This window comes from Ambystoma mexicanum, chromosome 6p, assembly GCF_040938575.1.
Source record: "Ambystoma mexicanum isolate Mex_15411 chromosome 6p, UKY_AmexF1_1, whole genome shotgun sequence".
In the NCBI taxonomy this organism is placed as follows: domain Eukaryota; kingdom Metazoa; phylum Chordata; class Amphibia; order Caudata; family Ambystomatidae; genus Ambystoma; species Ambystoma mexicanum.
Genome location: NC_090935.1, coordinates 437,549,227 through 437,564,208, shown reverse-complemented (window position 1 = coordinate 437,564,208; position 14,982 = coordinate 437,549,227). Strand labels below are relative to the sequence as shown.

The following is a 14,982-nucleotide window of genomic DNA, read 5'->3' as shown; positions in this document are numbered from 1 at the left end:
CATGGATGCAACAGCCAACGCCACCATCTCCATGCTGCCTGCTGCCACACAAGTGCCACGCCCACCCATCATGGCCACAGATCCCATCCCTGAGACCATCTGCACTGCGGAGGAGGCTGCATGTAGTGATAACAGTGCCCCAGACTTGCAGGCTGAAGTAGGGCCACAGGGGAGGGGGCCAACTTGGATGAGCTATCATCCCTCCACGACCTCCAGTTCAGCCCCCCCCCTCACTGCATAGGCCCATGAGGTCACCAACCCCCTCCATTGCTGAGCTGAATGCCCGCATGCAGCGGATGGAGGATCAGCAGGCCACCCTTACGCAGCTTGCGGAAAGGCAGCTGGAGGAGTCCAGGCTGCAGCGGGAGGAGGCCAGGCTGCAGAGGGAGAGTTATTCCACATCTGTGCGTCGGATCTCCAGGGCCATTGGATGTTTTGCCGCCACCATCGTGACCTTGGCACGCCATGTCCGGGAGGACAACAATAACACATGCACCATCGGAGAGTCCATGTTGCTTGCCCAGCAGGCTTATCTAGGACATATATATATCACAACGGATGGGTAACCCCTATGCCATGGAACTGGGGAACAACAAAATTACAAAAAAAGATCCCGAAGGGAAAAAGGGAGTTCACATGGAGGAGTACTGTATTAATTTGAGTACTCAATTATGGAAATAGAGGCGAGGAAGAAAAGGAGAGCCCAGTCATAAATATTCACATTATCATTTTTAATTAGTAATTTATTACCATTATAAAATTGCATAATATATAAACATCAAATCAACAATAAAATCGATGAATTGATTATAAAATACTTGTCAAATCTAATGCCTCAAGCCATTCAATAGCAGTTTAGTTGCCACAATTCGTAACCTCATGTTACTCAAGGTGAAGCATCGCTGTCTCATTTTAAATTCCATCCAAATAGTCAAAGTGCTATGGAGAGGGCAAATAGTTAACAATTGAATAAAGTGCTAAGTGCAACCAAGTGCTAAGTGCCAAGTTGTTAACAAAGAAATAAAGTACTAAATGCAAAAAAAAGTGCTACGTGCCTACTGTGCATACATGATCTTAAAATATCATAACAGTTTCGGCGAATTCAACCTATCTGGCTCCATTGAGCGAGTCAGTAGTCGCCTTCCTCAGGGCGCACTAAATATTGCAAATAAAAACCTGGAACGAACTAATGCTTAAATTTTTTGTCTATCATTCAGTAGTTCTTGCAGGTAAAACTTTGTACAATTCATAAGAGCTTGATTGTAGATCTGAAAGTCTGTGGGAGACGTTGACCCTTAATGAAACACATTAAAACAGACAAAATAGAAAAAACAGAAAAAAAACTTTGTTAAAATACAGAGTATAATGAGTGAGCCTCCTAATTTTCGATGCCTCTAGCCATGGAAATAAAACCTGGGGATATATATATATATATTCACCTAAGTTGGTCCAGAAGTGGTGCCGAAAAATGTGTTTGTTTCGATCCGCCACCCAAACAGGACTGGTGATGCAAATAAATTTACATCTACAAAAGACAAAAATAAGAAGCTAAAAGAGATATCACTAGATTATCTCAGACTTCGATTGCTAGAACGCAGTGTCCCCTGTCTCCACAGAGAGCAGATCAATATGTTACCCCTTCTATTACCAACCTTAAATTGTATAATGTTTTAGCCTCTAATCGTGTCTGCAATCGACTCTATAATAGATAAGGATAGGGAATATTGATATATCCTTATCTATTATAGAGTCGATTGCAGACACGATTAGAGGCTAAAACATTCTACAATTTAAGGTTGGTAATAGAAGGGGTAACATATTGATCTGCTCTCTGTGGAGACAGGGGACACTGCGTTCTAGCAATCGAAGTCTGAGATAATCTAGTGATATCTCTTTTAGCTTCTTATTTTTGTCTTTTGTAGATGTAAATTTATTTGCATCACCAGTCCTGTTTGGGTGGCGGATCGAAACAAACACATTTTTCGGCACCACTTCTGGACCAACTTAGGTGAATATATATATATATCCCCAGGTTTTATTTCCATGGCTAGAGGCATCGAAAATTAGGAGGCTCACTCATTATACTCTGTATTTTAACAAAGTTTTTTTTCTGTTTTTTCTATTTTGTCTGTTTTAATGTGTTTCATTAAGGGTCAACGTCTCCCACAGACTTTCAGATCTACAATCAAGCTCTTATGAATTGTACAAAGTTTTACCTGCAAGAACTACTGAATGATAGACAAAAAATGTAAGCATTAGTTCGTTCCAGGTTTTTATTTGCAATATTTAGTGCGCCCTGAGGAAGGCGACTACTGACTCGCTCAATGGAGCCAGATAGGTTGAATTCGCCGAAACTGTTATGATATTTTAAGATCATGTATGCACAGTAGGCACGTAGCACTTTTTTTTGCATTTAGTACTTTATTTCTTTGTTAACAACTTGGCACTTAGCACTTGGTTGCACTTAGCACTTTATTCAATTGTTAACTAATTGCCCTCTCCATAGCACTTTGACTATTTGGATGGAATTTAAAATGAGACAGCGATGCTTCACCTTGAGTAACATGAGGTTACGAATTGTGGCAACTAAACTGCTATTGAATGGCTTGAGGCATTAGATTTGACAAGTATTTTATAATCAATTCATCGATTTTATTGTTGATTTGATGTTTATATATTATGCAATTTTATAATGGTAATAAATTACTAATTAAAAATGATAATGTGAATATTTATGACTGGGCTCTCCTTTTCTTCCTCGCCTCTATTTCCATAATTGAGTACTCAAATTAATACAGTACTCCTCCATGTGAACTCCCTTTTTCCCTTCGGGATCTTTTTTTGTAATTATCTAGGACATATGCCAACACTGACACCAACAGTCCCATCCACCAGCACCACCCCATCTAGCTCCACCACTGCCAGCCCACGGAGGTGCTCAAGTGATCTGACAGGGCCCTCTGGCAAGGACGCCCATGCGCAGAAGCGCACATGCAAATAATGCCATGTGTGTTTGGCTGCACAGGAGACATTCAGGGACACAATGGGTGTGGGTACGTTTAGGTGGTGGGGGATGTCCATAAGGGGGTTAGTAGTTTGGGGCCTGGTTGGGAGTGGGTACGTTTGGGTGGTGGGGGAGGTCCATTAGGGGGTTAGTAGTTTGGGGCCTGGTTGGGGGTGGGTACGTTTGGGTGGTGGGGGAGGTCCATTAGGGGGTTAGTAGTTTTGGGCCTGGTTGGGGGTGGGTACATTTGGGTGGTGGGGGAGGTCCATTAGGGGGTTAGTAGTTTGGGGCCTGGTTGGGGGTGGGTACGTTTGGGTGGTGGGGGAGGTTCATTAGGGGGTTAGTAGTTTGGGGCCTGGTTAGGGGTTGGTATGCTTGGGTGGTGGGTGGCACGGGTGTACAGCTTCCCTACCCAATGCACCTTCTTTCCTGTTTTGTTTACAATATATCACCTTTGAGAAAATCTATAATGAGTGGACATCCGTCATTTCATTTGCAGTCAATTCATTTATTAACTGGCATCGTCATATCCATGCAATGCTGTCAGTGTGCAGTCTCTCAAAAGAAAATGCGAATGAATGTATCCCATGCTCGTTGGCCATCTTGTGCACCCCCGGGAAGGAGTGGAGCCATCCCATCCCCCTCCCCATGCCTGTCACCATCCCCATCACCGTCTTCAACTCCATCATCATCCTATGTGTCTGTGGGAAGAGGAATTTTCCTGCGCATGCAGATTGTGCAGCACTGCACACACAAGCGCAATTTTACCCGTCTTCACTGGGCTGTAGAGCAGTGATCCGCCAGATCTGCTCAAGCAGCGGAACCTGGCCTTCAGTAGGCCAAATGTCCTCTCAATCATGCCACATGTGCGGACGTGTGCCCTGTTGTACGCCTCCTCATGCCTCTTCCTTGGCCTCTGTACAGGCGTCATCAACCATGGCATGAGTGCATATCCAGCATCACCTACATGGGATGTAAATGTGGGGGACATGTCAGTGTTTGTGGTATCATGTCTTGATCAGATGCAGCGCAATCTTGTGTCATCATTCATTCATCCATATGGGCCAAGCAGTGGTCGGACCGGTGGGTGACTACCATTCCTGAGTCATTGTTGTCGACTTCGGCATTTGGACATTGCCCAACGACTTGCTATGCATATGTAGTTGTCCTTGCGGACAATAGTGGTTGGAAAGTATGGCATTGTACAGTGATGTACACACATGTCGGAGTCAATCAATAGACTGTGATGATGTGGTTGATGCAGGATGTCTCATGTGCAGGGATTGTGTGCATTTGGGTGGCAGTGGTGCATAGTGTGGGTGGATGTATTGAGTGGCTCAAGTTGTATGGGCTTGTGGTAGTATTGGCTATGTGTCTCATTTGGCAGGGTGTGTACGGGCACACTGTGGCAACCGGTCATGTGTAGCTTTTTGATGTGTGGGTTGTGCTGACTGTCCATTACATGGGCGGGGGGGTGATGTATGTGCAGTTGTAGCAGCCCACTCACACAGGTCATTGCCCTGGACACACACACCCCTTCCACAGGGCCTGTGCATTGGCAGTTGTACTCACCCAATAGCTTGTGCTTTGTCCAGCGTAGTGTTCCATGTACCGTGGCAATGTGGAATTCTGCAGGACCATTGAGTCATGTGTTGACCCCGGGAAACGTGCACAGCAATGTGTTATCACTTGTCCGGCGTCACATACCATCTGTACATTCAATGAGTGGTACAGTTTCCAATTGCGGTACACCATCTCCATTGCACGTGGTACTGTCAGCTCTATGTGGGTGGAGTCTACTGCACCTATGCAATTTGGCATGGCCGCAATGGCATGGAAGGCCAACTTGGTGGCAATGACCGGGGCAAGGGTACGGGGTAGGGCAATGTGTTTCGACACATGGCGCAGCAGGGCATCCAGTACCTGTCCCAATATTTTTGAAAAACAGTATTGTGAGAGCCCGTGCAGCTCACCAACTGTATGCTGATAAGTTCCGGTGGCAAGAAAATGCAGTACCGACACCACCTTCAGGCAGGGGGGGGGTTGCAGTGGAAATGCCAATGTGGCTGCTGATGTCGTCCTCAATCATGGTGGTGATGCACATGATTGTTGGGCGGTCCAGCCGGTATAATGTGTGGATCTGTCCTGGGGTCAGGTTCCAGGGTGAGGCCCTGTTACAGGGCATTGCAGGCTGCCTGCGGGGTCGTGCCGGCTGCACAATTGGGTTTGGCATGGGTGCAGGGTTTGCTAACTGCCGCCTGCGCCTCCTCCGCCTCTGCCTCATCCTCCTCTGTACCATTACTGCCACCATGTGCAGTGCTGCTTGTATGTTCAATAGCCCCAGTCCCAATGATGCTACAGCTGCTGCCTTCATAGTTGTGTTTGGAGTTGGCCTGGGTGTGGGTGTGGGCCTTTTGAAGGCTCCCAATGGCCTGCTGGGTCCAGCTGGGCTCCTAGGTGCACCTGTGGCCTGATTCAGCTCACCAGGCACTGTTAAAAGGTCATGTTCGCGATGGCAGCGATACCGCCACTGTGTACACGGTTTTTCCGCCATTTTTGTGCGGTGTTTCCATGTCCTTGATACTCGTAATGCGTACAGTGTTACGTATTGCCAGTAACTGGGGGGTTTCCCTGCCGACAAAGTTTATGGGTGCCTTAACTCTGCGGTGGCGGTTTATGGTGGTGGTATTTCCGGGATCGTAGGTCGGAATTTGCCGATCACGGTTATACCGGCAACGTTAAGTCCGGACCGGCGGACTCGTAACGAGGCCCAGTGTCTTGAAAGGTTTTTACATGAAAAATAGCAAAGATAGATTGGTGCTAAACCAGCATCCAGATCTGTTGCCGATTAAAAAACTTAAAATGTACAGAACTTGCTCACAGTTACAGTAGATTGGTACATTTAACACATATTTGTTAGCCTTCTGCCAACTAGAGCATTATATTGACTTCACGTCACCCAACACTGAACTCATCCCTCATTAAGTGGCTAAGCAGTTACAGCCCTTGGAGGATTGAGTACAGCCCTTCCTGGTCTTACTCCTTCCGCTTTGTGTTCCATGCATTTACGTATGCCAACTCTAGGCTCTGGAAACCCATCAGTCAGTTTGGCACCCTCAGATTCTCCTCCTTGTTTACAAGGGGAAAAATGATAGTGTTCATCTAGTGAAACTGCTTCACACTTTAATGGCTCCTTGTGCATATCTCAAGTCCAGCATTCAACCACCAAAAGCAATGTCCTAGAAACTGCTTTCACGCATAGAAGCTCGTCATCACGGGTGCACAGTATTCCCCTATTCCCAATAAACATTTGTTTGATCTACAACCAATTATTACACAAGCCCCTCTACCATTAATAGTCTAAAGCACATGTAACTTTCCAATCATTGTTCTGTTAATCTCTAAAACTGCTTTTCTTTTCATTTCACCCTTTCCTCACAGACTATGGGTTAGTATATTCGATGAGGGAGCACAACATGCCACTATATAGTCTAGCTTATGTGCCCAAAAGACTGCTATGATGGTGATGGGCAAAGTAAAACACGTTATTTGTATCCAAGACATAATATTAGCAACAATACAGCTTGTTTTTTTTGTTCTTCTAAAATATGGCATTAGTGAGCTGAGAGAGGGAGGTGAAGAGAGAGACGGAGAGAGAGATAGCGCGTGCATGTTTGTAGAGTATCACGGTATGGTTTCGTGTGTGCATGTGTGTGCAGTATTATGGTAAGGCTCCTGCCTGTTCTATGTATATACGGTTTGAGGTAGAGAAGTTTAGCCCTTTCACATATCAACAGGTTTACGTTGTAAGACCAAAGCCAGAGCTGGCGATTCAATCAAGGGAATGGTATTGATGTAGGAAACGTAAATCACGAGATCAAATGGACCGGTTGGCGTTTGCCTGCCATTCATATATGTCTTACATTGTATTATATATTATATCATTATTATACATTTTGTATAAATTATATAATAATGATATAGGAGTGAGAGGTCTGGAGACTGATTGTTTAGGTTGTTAGATGGGCAGACCTGGTGGAACGGTTGATCCCCCTCTACATAAATATCTAGCTATCTATGTTTACATAATAGAATCACTAGGAAAACAAAGAGCTAGAGACTAAGTAGAATTGATGGGCTTTTAATAAAGAAGTGACCTGTGAAGACTAGATGAAAATGGAGCTCTGTGAAGATCTGGTACATTTCAAGTTGTATAGTTTATAGCAACATTAAAGATTGAGAGCTAGAAGATTTTGAATCATTCATAACCACATGCATTGCTCTGGACAACATTCCTGACCAGTGTTTTTCAGCCTCCTATGACATGACAAAAGGGAAATACTAAATCCAAACAAAGCTTGGCCCCATCCCAAATGGGACAGCCCATCCCAAACTGCTAGGTCACATCCCTGGTGCATGAGACAAGAAACACAAGACATGTTTGGACCCATGCATATCAACGCGACATGAACACAGCTGAAGTTACATGATGCTTTGAGATCAAAGGATGTGACATAGCAGTTTGGGCCAGACGGCTCTTTTTAGGATGGGACCAAACCTGAATTGCTTATGCACTTTTCTAATAGCATGACAGAGTGCAAAACGATGGAATGGATTTAAACAGTTTAAAGTGGCAGGTTTATATTGATGACAGAGAATGTCAAGGTGTTTCAGATCAGTTAGTGGACAGAGCAGCAGCTGTAGAGATCTATATAACCATCAGGTCACAGAACTATGTTCACATCAAAAGGATTAGGCTGTGGATACCATGTACATTTTCAAAATTATTCTCTTGTGCCCGTCTATGTTATGCACCTTCACACGAATCTATAACCATTGTATTTTAAAATGTGTTGGACGGTAGCTGCCATCAGCCCACACCATCATAGTCAAGTGTGAGGGCTAATGGGGGTGACTGCAATAAAAAACATATGGAGAACAACAGGTTGAAGATCCTTGTCCTACAAAGTTAATGTAAGACTGGGTGGATAGTTCACTGTTAAGTGCTCCCCTCACACATGGGGCCAGCCTGCACTTCATAAATTCAAATCCTGGAGCAGGGCTGGTTCAGGCTTTCACTATTCAAAGGTCAACAAATCACGCACCATTAAATGTGGGTAATAATAATGCTTATTATTGTATCACTTTCCAGTTAAAATCATCTAGCATGGTGCACTATATAAGAACGAAAAATATTATTGTCATTATTATTATTGATGTAGGACACACCATGAAAATTATGAAAAAATGTGTACAGAACGTCACTAAAAAACAGAAACAATGCCTAGTACAGCCACAGAGTTAATTATTCATGAAGTTTACATTTTTAGGAATGGAATTGCAGAGCTAACTTAAAAAAAAATACTAACAGTAAAGTGCTGTTCCTTACAAACCAGATTATGGTTATCTAAATAAATGTATTTGTATTGTATTTATTTTAATTTATATAGCGCTTTAAACCAAAGCACTTTACAAGAGGAACAAGCAAGATACAACAAGCATTACATAACAATTGAATCAAAACCACAAAATAGTACAAGGAACAATTTGCATTATTGATGAGGCTAAGTGCTATTGGAGAGGGACCAAAATGAGAGAGGGAGTAGGAGGAGTGGGTAGAGGTAGAATCAGAAGTAAGAGAGGAAGCAAAAAGAAGCTAGGGGGTGAATGGAAGAGATAAGATTTTAAAGAAGTGCGGAATGAAGGATAGGAGGTTGTAGAGCGGATGGGGAGGGGAAGGCGGTTCCAATGGAAAGGAGCGAGAAGTTTAAAGGAGCGGAAGCGAGTAGGGGCACAGGGTGAAGGAGAGAGAAGGAAAAGATCAGCAGAACGCAGTGAATAAGAAGGAGTATAGAAGGTGAGAAGGGAGGATCGGTAAGGAGGGAGGGTTAAGACCATGGAGGGATTTGAAGACTTGACAGAGGAAATTAAATTTGATCTGGGAGTGAAATGGGAGCCAGCCTAGTCAGTTACAAATGTGTTATCCTGATTACTGCTGGGTTGTAATTCTTTGAAATAGGAACTGAACATTTTCTGGCTAACACTCCCACACAGATCTTCGGCATTTTGGGATAAGAGTGAAGGAGATTTTTACTGATTCATTTTCTAGTAGACTGTTTGACATTGCTGTGACCAAAGGAATCGATGGAAAACCTGGGGGCAAGAACAGATTGCAGCATGAGCTACATTTCCTTTGACGATGTACTTAAATCGCCAATAGTGCTAAACAAGTTTAAAAGTAATTAGTAAACCTATAGTTTAACATTGCAGATTGTGAGAAAGTACTATCTATTTTATGCCTAAGGATTTAAAAGGCCAGAATAAAATAAACTCTGTTTTCAAAGTATTACAATTTAAACGTGCCAGGGTAACCAAGACTTTGATCATCTCCCCATGTGGCTAGCATCCTTTGTCTATGCAGGGTATGAACTTGGTGGGAGCTATTTTGCCAAGGGAAGAGCCCTGTTGGCTTCACACCAACAGCTACAAGGAGCTATTTGTGACTCCTATGTCAACTAGTGTCATGCACACATACCAATTTGATATTACCCCTGCAGTTTTGGTAATGTGTATGATGGAGTTCATCTATAAGACATTTATAGCATAACGAGTCACATATAATCAAGGAAATTATGGTTTGCATCTCATGTGGAAGTTACGATTTGTGGCGCACTAGGTACAAACTCCTTATTCCACATATGTAGTTGCTACTCACTCTGTGATGCCAGATACCTAGGAGCTGCTTTTAGCTCCTGTGCCTCCACTCCATTTTTTAACCCTGTTATGACACACAAAGTTATAATTGTGTGCTATCAGCATACTGATGGATGGAGACACCACAGCAAGCAAAAACATCTTCCAGCGGCTCTATGCATATATTGAATAGAAAAGTGAAGATGATATGCCCCTGGAGCAATCCACACTTCACAGGCAAGGGTGGCACCTGCAGGGACCCATACAGGCGGATTGAATTGTACCAAATAGAAACGATTTAAGCCACTTCAGGAGAAGCCCTTGGCACCCATGCATGAGGACAGAATGCACCGGAGTCCACTCAATAGTATCAAATGTTGCTGATGGAGCCAAAGGTATAAGCAGGCATGGGCCCCAAAAACTCAGCAGGGTGTCATGACTCACCTGGAAAGTAGCTGACTGAATGCTGTGCTAGGATCAAAGTACTGATTGATAAGCTCTTAAACATGGCTTCTATCTACATGTGTCTCAAGCCGAAAAACCTCAGACATCTTCATATTTGTTTCAAGGGAGGAATCTGTCATGATGGTATAAGCCGGCAGGGGCTGTCTGAATGGTCTGCCCACCATAAGACTGGTCTCTTGCCTCCACCAAGCCAAATCCTGGTGGAGTTGCACCGGGATTGTGACTGATGCTGCTTGGGAACCGATTTCCTGGTTCCATGAGGCTGAGAAGTGTAACTGCATACTCCTCATTTTGAGCCTTGTATTTCTAACGGCCAGGAGTCATGCCACCATAATCCTCAACAGGTGTTGGCACCACCAGGAGGATGTTTTTGACCTGCTGAGAAAATGCCCAGTAGCCACCTTTAGAGCTGCCACCTTTTTCATGGTGAGGAAGATCCTCTGCCCCTTGGAATCCCACCTCAGACCCAGGAAGACCAGGCTTGGGTAGGCTGGAGCTGAGACTTTCTGTGGTTGATGGAGAACCCCAATTCATAAAGAATATCCATTAATCTGGAGGCCGTATTCCACACCTCCCCCGGTGATTCTGCTCGGAACCAACGAGTCATCGAGGTATGGGTACACGTGGTGGCCCTCTGACCTGAGCAGTGGTGCCACCACATTCATGAACCTCCTGAATACCTGTGGGACTGTATTGAGTCCAAATGGAAGAACCTAGTACTGGAAGTGGGAGCCCATCACTCGGAACCAGAGGAAGGAGCGGTGTGTCTGCCATATTGGGACATGTAGGTATGCATCCTCCAGGTCCAGGGAGCACGTCCAGTCTCCCCCACACAGAGACTCCGCTATCAGTGCTAGCGTAAGCATTTTGAACCTTTGGAGGGGTAGGGGTAGGTTTCAGAAGGATACATCAGGAACCACTCACAGGCCTGCCTGGTTCTTCTGCATTGCAAAAATCTGCAAGGAAAACCCCAAGCCTCTCTGCGAGGGGGGGGACTTCCTCTAATGCCCCACTCACTACTATGAGCGGATCTCTGCAAGGAGAGCTGGTTTCCCGATCTCTGGGAGGGGTGGAGAGAATGAGGGACTTGGGGTGAGGGGGAGGCAGAAACCATGGGAGACCACTGATAGGATCCATGGATCCACAAAGAATGCCCGCCAGGACTGAATGTGAAGAGCAAGCCTGCCCCCCACTGAAGAATTGTGGATCTTGATGACTGCGCCATTGCTTCTTTCCCTCTGAGGTGGGTGTCTGGGAGGGATACAGGAAGAAGCCTTTGAGGAAGATCCTTTGTTGTTTGCGCCTGTGTTGGCTGTGGGACCTGTCAGGTTACATAGATCTCCAGTCCTGAAAGCCCCTGAATCAGCCGAACGTTCTTCCCCTGTGGATTGGGCTTGAATCAGCACGAAGGGCTTAGATGCAGGATTTGCCAGTATAGCCAAGGACGTGCTGGTTTAGGAACTGTTCTTTTTCTTGTCCAACTCCTCATCCGTCGAAGAATGGAACAAATCCCCCTTTCAAACGGGAGATCCAGGATGCAATACAGTACGCCCGGGTGAAACCGGGTGGCTATAAGCCACGCCATCTGCCTTATATCTGTGGCTACGAAAATGGCTGTGTCGATATCAACTACAGATGACTCTATTAGGTCCTGTGTCACTAGCCTGACTTCAGCCAATCGCCCTTTGAAGGATGCTTGCTTGTGTACTGGCAGATCAGGAAGGAAATGAGCAATTTCCCTCCATGGCCTCTGATTTGCAGTGGCCAGCATAGCGTCTGCGTTAGCTTGCCACAGGTGGAGGCCGGCGTTGGAGTATACCTTATTCCCATAAGCCTCCAGAACCTTCTCCTCCTTGCCCATTCGTGCAGAGGCAGATGAGTACAATGCAGATGTCTGTGGTATGGCGTACATGGAAGCAGCTGCTATCACCAATGAATGGGGTTGTGGGTTAACCGATAGGAGGAATGACTTGGACCAGACCTTTTTTGCCAGGGCTTCCATGTCTTTTTGGAGTGGGATGCCTGATCTGGTGGCTGACCTGATGCTTAGGACATTCGCTAGGACCCCTGCTTCTGGCTGTTCCTTCTGAGGCTGAGGGATACCTAGGTACTCTGCCAATCTGGCTAGCCTATCATGGAAGGCACTAGCTGAAGATGAGGTGTCCTGATCATCTTCTTTGTCCGTGTCCCCCTGATCCATGGCATCCTGAGGGACTGCAGGATCTGTGGGCGAGGTGGTCGGAGCAACCGTGGCCTGTGGGGCCGTGGGAGGCGGGACACCGGGCTATAATGCTATGTTGCGTGGGAGCTGCTGTCTATGTAGACGGTAAAGCCACCGGGCCTAAGGGTGGAGCCAGCTGCAGCTGGACTGGAGCCGAAGGCTGTGTAGGCATAGGCAGAAGCATGTCTTTAATAATTCTCCTCAGGATGTCACCCATTTGAGGAGACTTCATCAGAGTGAGGAACTTCTCAAAGAAACGTTCCTTGCATGCTGGAGATGTGCGTTCCTGCACAGGCACCGACGGCGTGACCGGCGCGTAGGGCTGTGCTCTTCCCGCGCTGTGCTGTGCCTGTTCTGCGAGTAACTTGCCTCAGTGTAACGCTCCTGCCCTGACGGCAATGGGTAGGATGTGTACCACGTTACCTGTGGCATGATCATGGGAGTCCATTCCACCCTGGGAGTGAATTCCTGCTTCTGGGGTTCGCTGGAGTGGTGTGTGTCCGCACATGCCAAAAGCTACAAACTAATTAGACTAGAACACACCTATTTAACGTACAGTAAAAGTGTTAAGATAATTAGCAGGGTGCGGGGGAGAACATCAACACTGACACTGGGTTGTATCAAACAATGTGAGAACAGGAGGTGTCCACAAACTTGTGGAGCACTCCTGTCCCCTGCACACCCTAATGTTGCAATAACAACCAAATTCTCATGTAATTTGTGAGCTAAAACTTTATGCAATGATGATCTTGTCATCAGTGAAAACTATCTTCCCAGATAAAGGTTTTTTTAAAAAAAAAAACAATTCATCAATACAGTTAAATAAATGTATAATATCATTAAACACCAAGCAAATTTGTCTTTTGTGGTTATCAGTTCAAGTGGTGGCTATTACTTCATAGTCTAAACAAACCAATCCATCAAACTTCAATTAGTATATCACAGGTAGACATTTGCACTTTGCACAAACTCATAGTCCAACTTTCACAGTGGTATGTGATGTTCCAAATGTTTTAAAGTGCAATACTCTTTACGCATTTCGGGGAAAGTACATCCTCTTCTTCAGAAGGTGTCTACCAGAATTTTTCTTTTCTCTGTATATCTACATAAAATAGTAAATAGATAAAGAATATTGTCGTATTAGTAATCTTAACATATATTAGTTTCTGTCCGTCATGACTGGATAGTTCTTCTTGTATTATCACCTGATTATGCCTTTGGCTGTTCTTTGTTTAGGACTCTAATGCCTTCTTAGTTTGTACTGTCATGACAATCCTAAAAAGGATATGAGAGACTATATTTAAATCCCAATTGTAAAAGGAGTGCTTTTCTTAAAGACAAACAACCTCATCTGTTGCCTCAATTATTTTAATAGAAAGAAGGTGCCAATAATTACCTTAAAAGCAGGTTAGTAGTAACCAAAAATGAATATGGAGTTTAACATCTATGGTGCAGGTAGCTATATGCGCTCTGTAATCCTGTAAGTGGCCATGGCGGCGCGTTCAACAGCGTGCATTTACCTGTAGATCGGAAAGAAATCCTCTATAGCTATTCTTGTATGATATAGATACAATAAATTGCAAGCAATTAGTGCATCCGTTTAAATTAAAAGGTCACAGAGTAGTCAAATACCGTACATTGTCAGCAACTCTTACCATGCTTGCATGGTGTGACTCAATCAGATGCCGCTTGTAATGCTCCGGATTCAATCTGGTATATCTCATATATTTCAAATACCATCTGTAATAAATATGTGAATGTATGAAGACATCTATTTAGAGTCTAGGTGATATGTCAAGTCATACACAAATGTATGTCCTCATTATGGCAATCCAAAGTAGCTCAATTAGTTAAGGTAGCAGCAGGCTTACTTGTATGAGAAATTCTTTCACATCTACGTTCAGTTGTGTTGATTTTAACGTGATTTCAAAAAAGTAATTTCCTTAAGTGCTGATTAAGCATCCAATTATGGCATTAAATTCGATTTCAAGGTATGCCTGCAATCATATTAAAATATTATGTCTCCTATGTCAATCAGTAAGGATAACATTCTAATTGTGTTCTCTTCCAAAAGGATGCTGTGATCCATTCTATCTCAAAGAATCCAAGCCTACCTGAGAGGGGACTCTCTAGCACGGGCTCCATGTAGTGATGCTCGACAAACGGCATAGCCAAGATGGCCGCTGTTCTATTTACGTGGCGTGATGACATCATCGCGTAAATACGCGCTGACGTCACTTTGTTTACTTTTTTGCCGTGATATTCTTAGAAGTAAAAAACAAACGTGGGGGCTCAAAAAGGCCTCTATTTTCCAATTGCTTCAACCAATAAGGTGTGGAGAAAAGTAACTATGTCTTGAGTTAGTAGAAATGCAGAATTTGTCCAACATTCTAGTCTTTTTAAAGGCTACTCAGTCTAGTCATCATCTGGTGATTAAGGAAGAGTCCAGTATACTCACAATCTGACTTATGTCAGTATGGATGACACATAAATATTTACATCGTATAGGAATGGTAACATATATGCATATAGCTCTTGCCTTGTTGGCTAATTCTGAGTATGTCTGTTAAACAGTATGTCCATTATTGTTACTTTTTGA

The 14,982-nt window shown here is 44.3% G+C and overlaps 1 protein-coding gene and 1 long non-coding RNA gene across 4 annotated transcripts in view; one reads left to right on the top strand and one right to left on the bottom strand.

Moving 5' to 3' along the window:
- Window positions 1-14,982, bottom strand: part of PARP8 (poly(ADP-ribose) polymerase family member 8) — a 1,351,312-nt gene that overhangs the window by 891,970 nt on the left and 444,360 nt on the right. The window lies entirely within an intron of this gene.
- LOC138510935 (uncharacterized) lies at window positions 1,731-2,479 on the top strand. The gene is made up of 3 exons (XR_011280480.1): window positions 1,731-1,795; window positions 1,923-2,008; window positions 2,152-2,479. It is a non-coding gene; the product is annotated as an uncharacterized lncRNA (long non-coding RNA).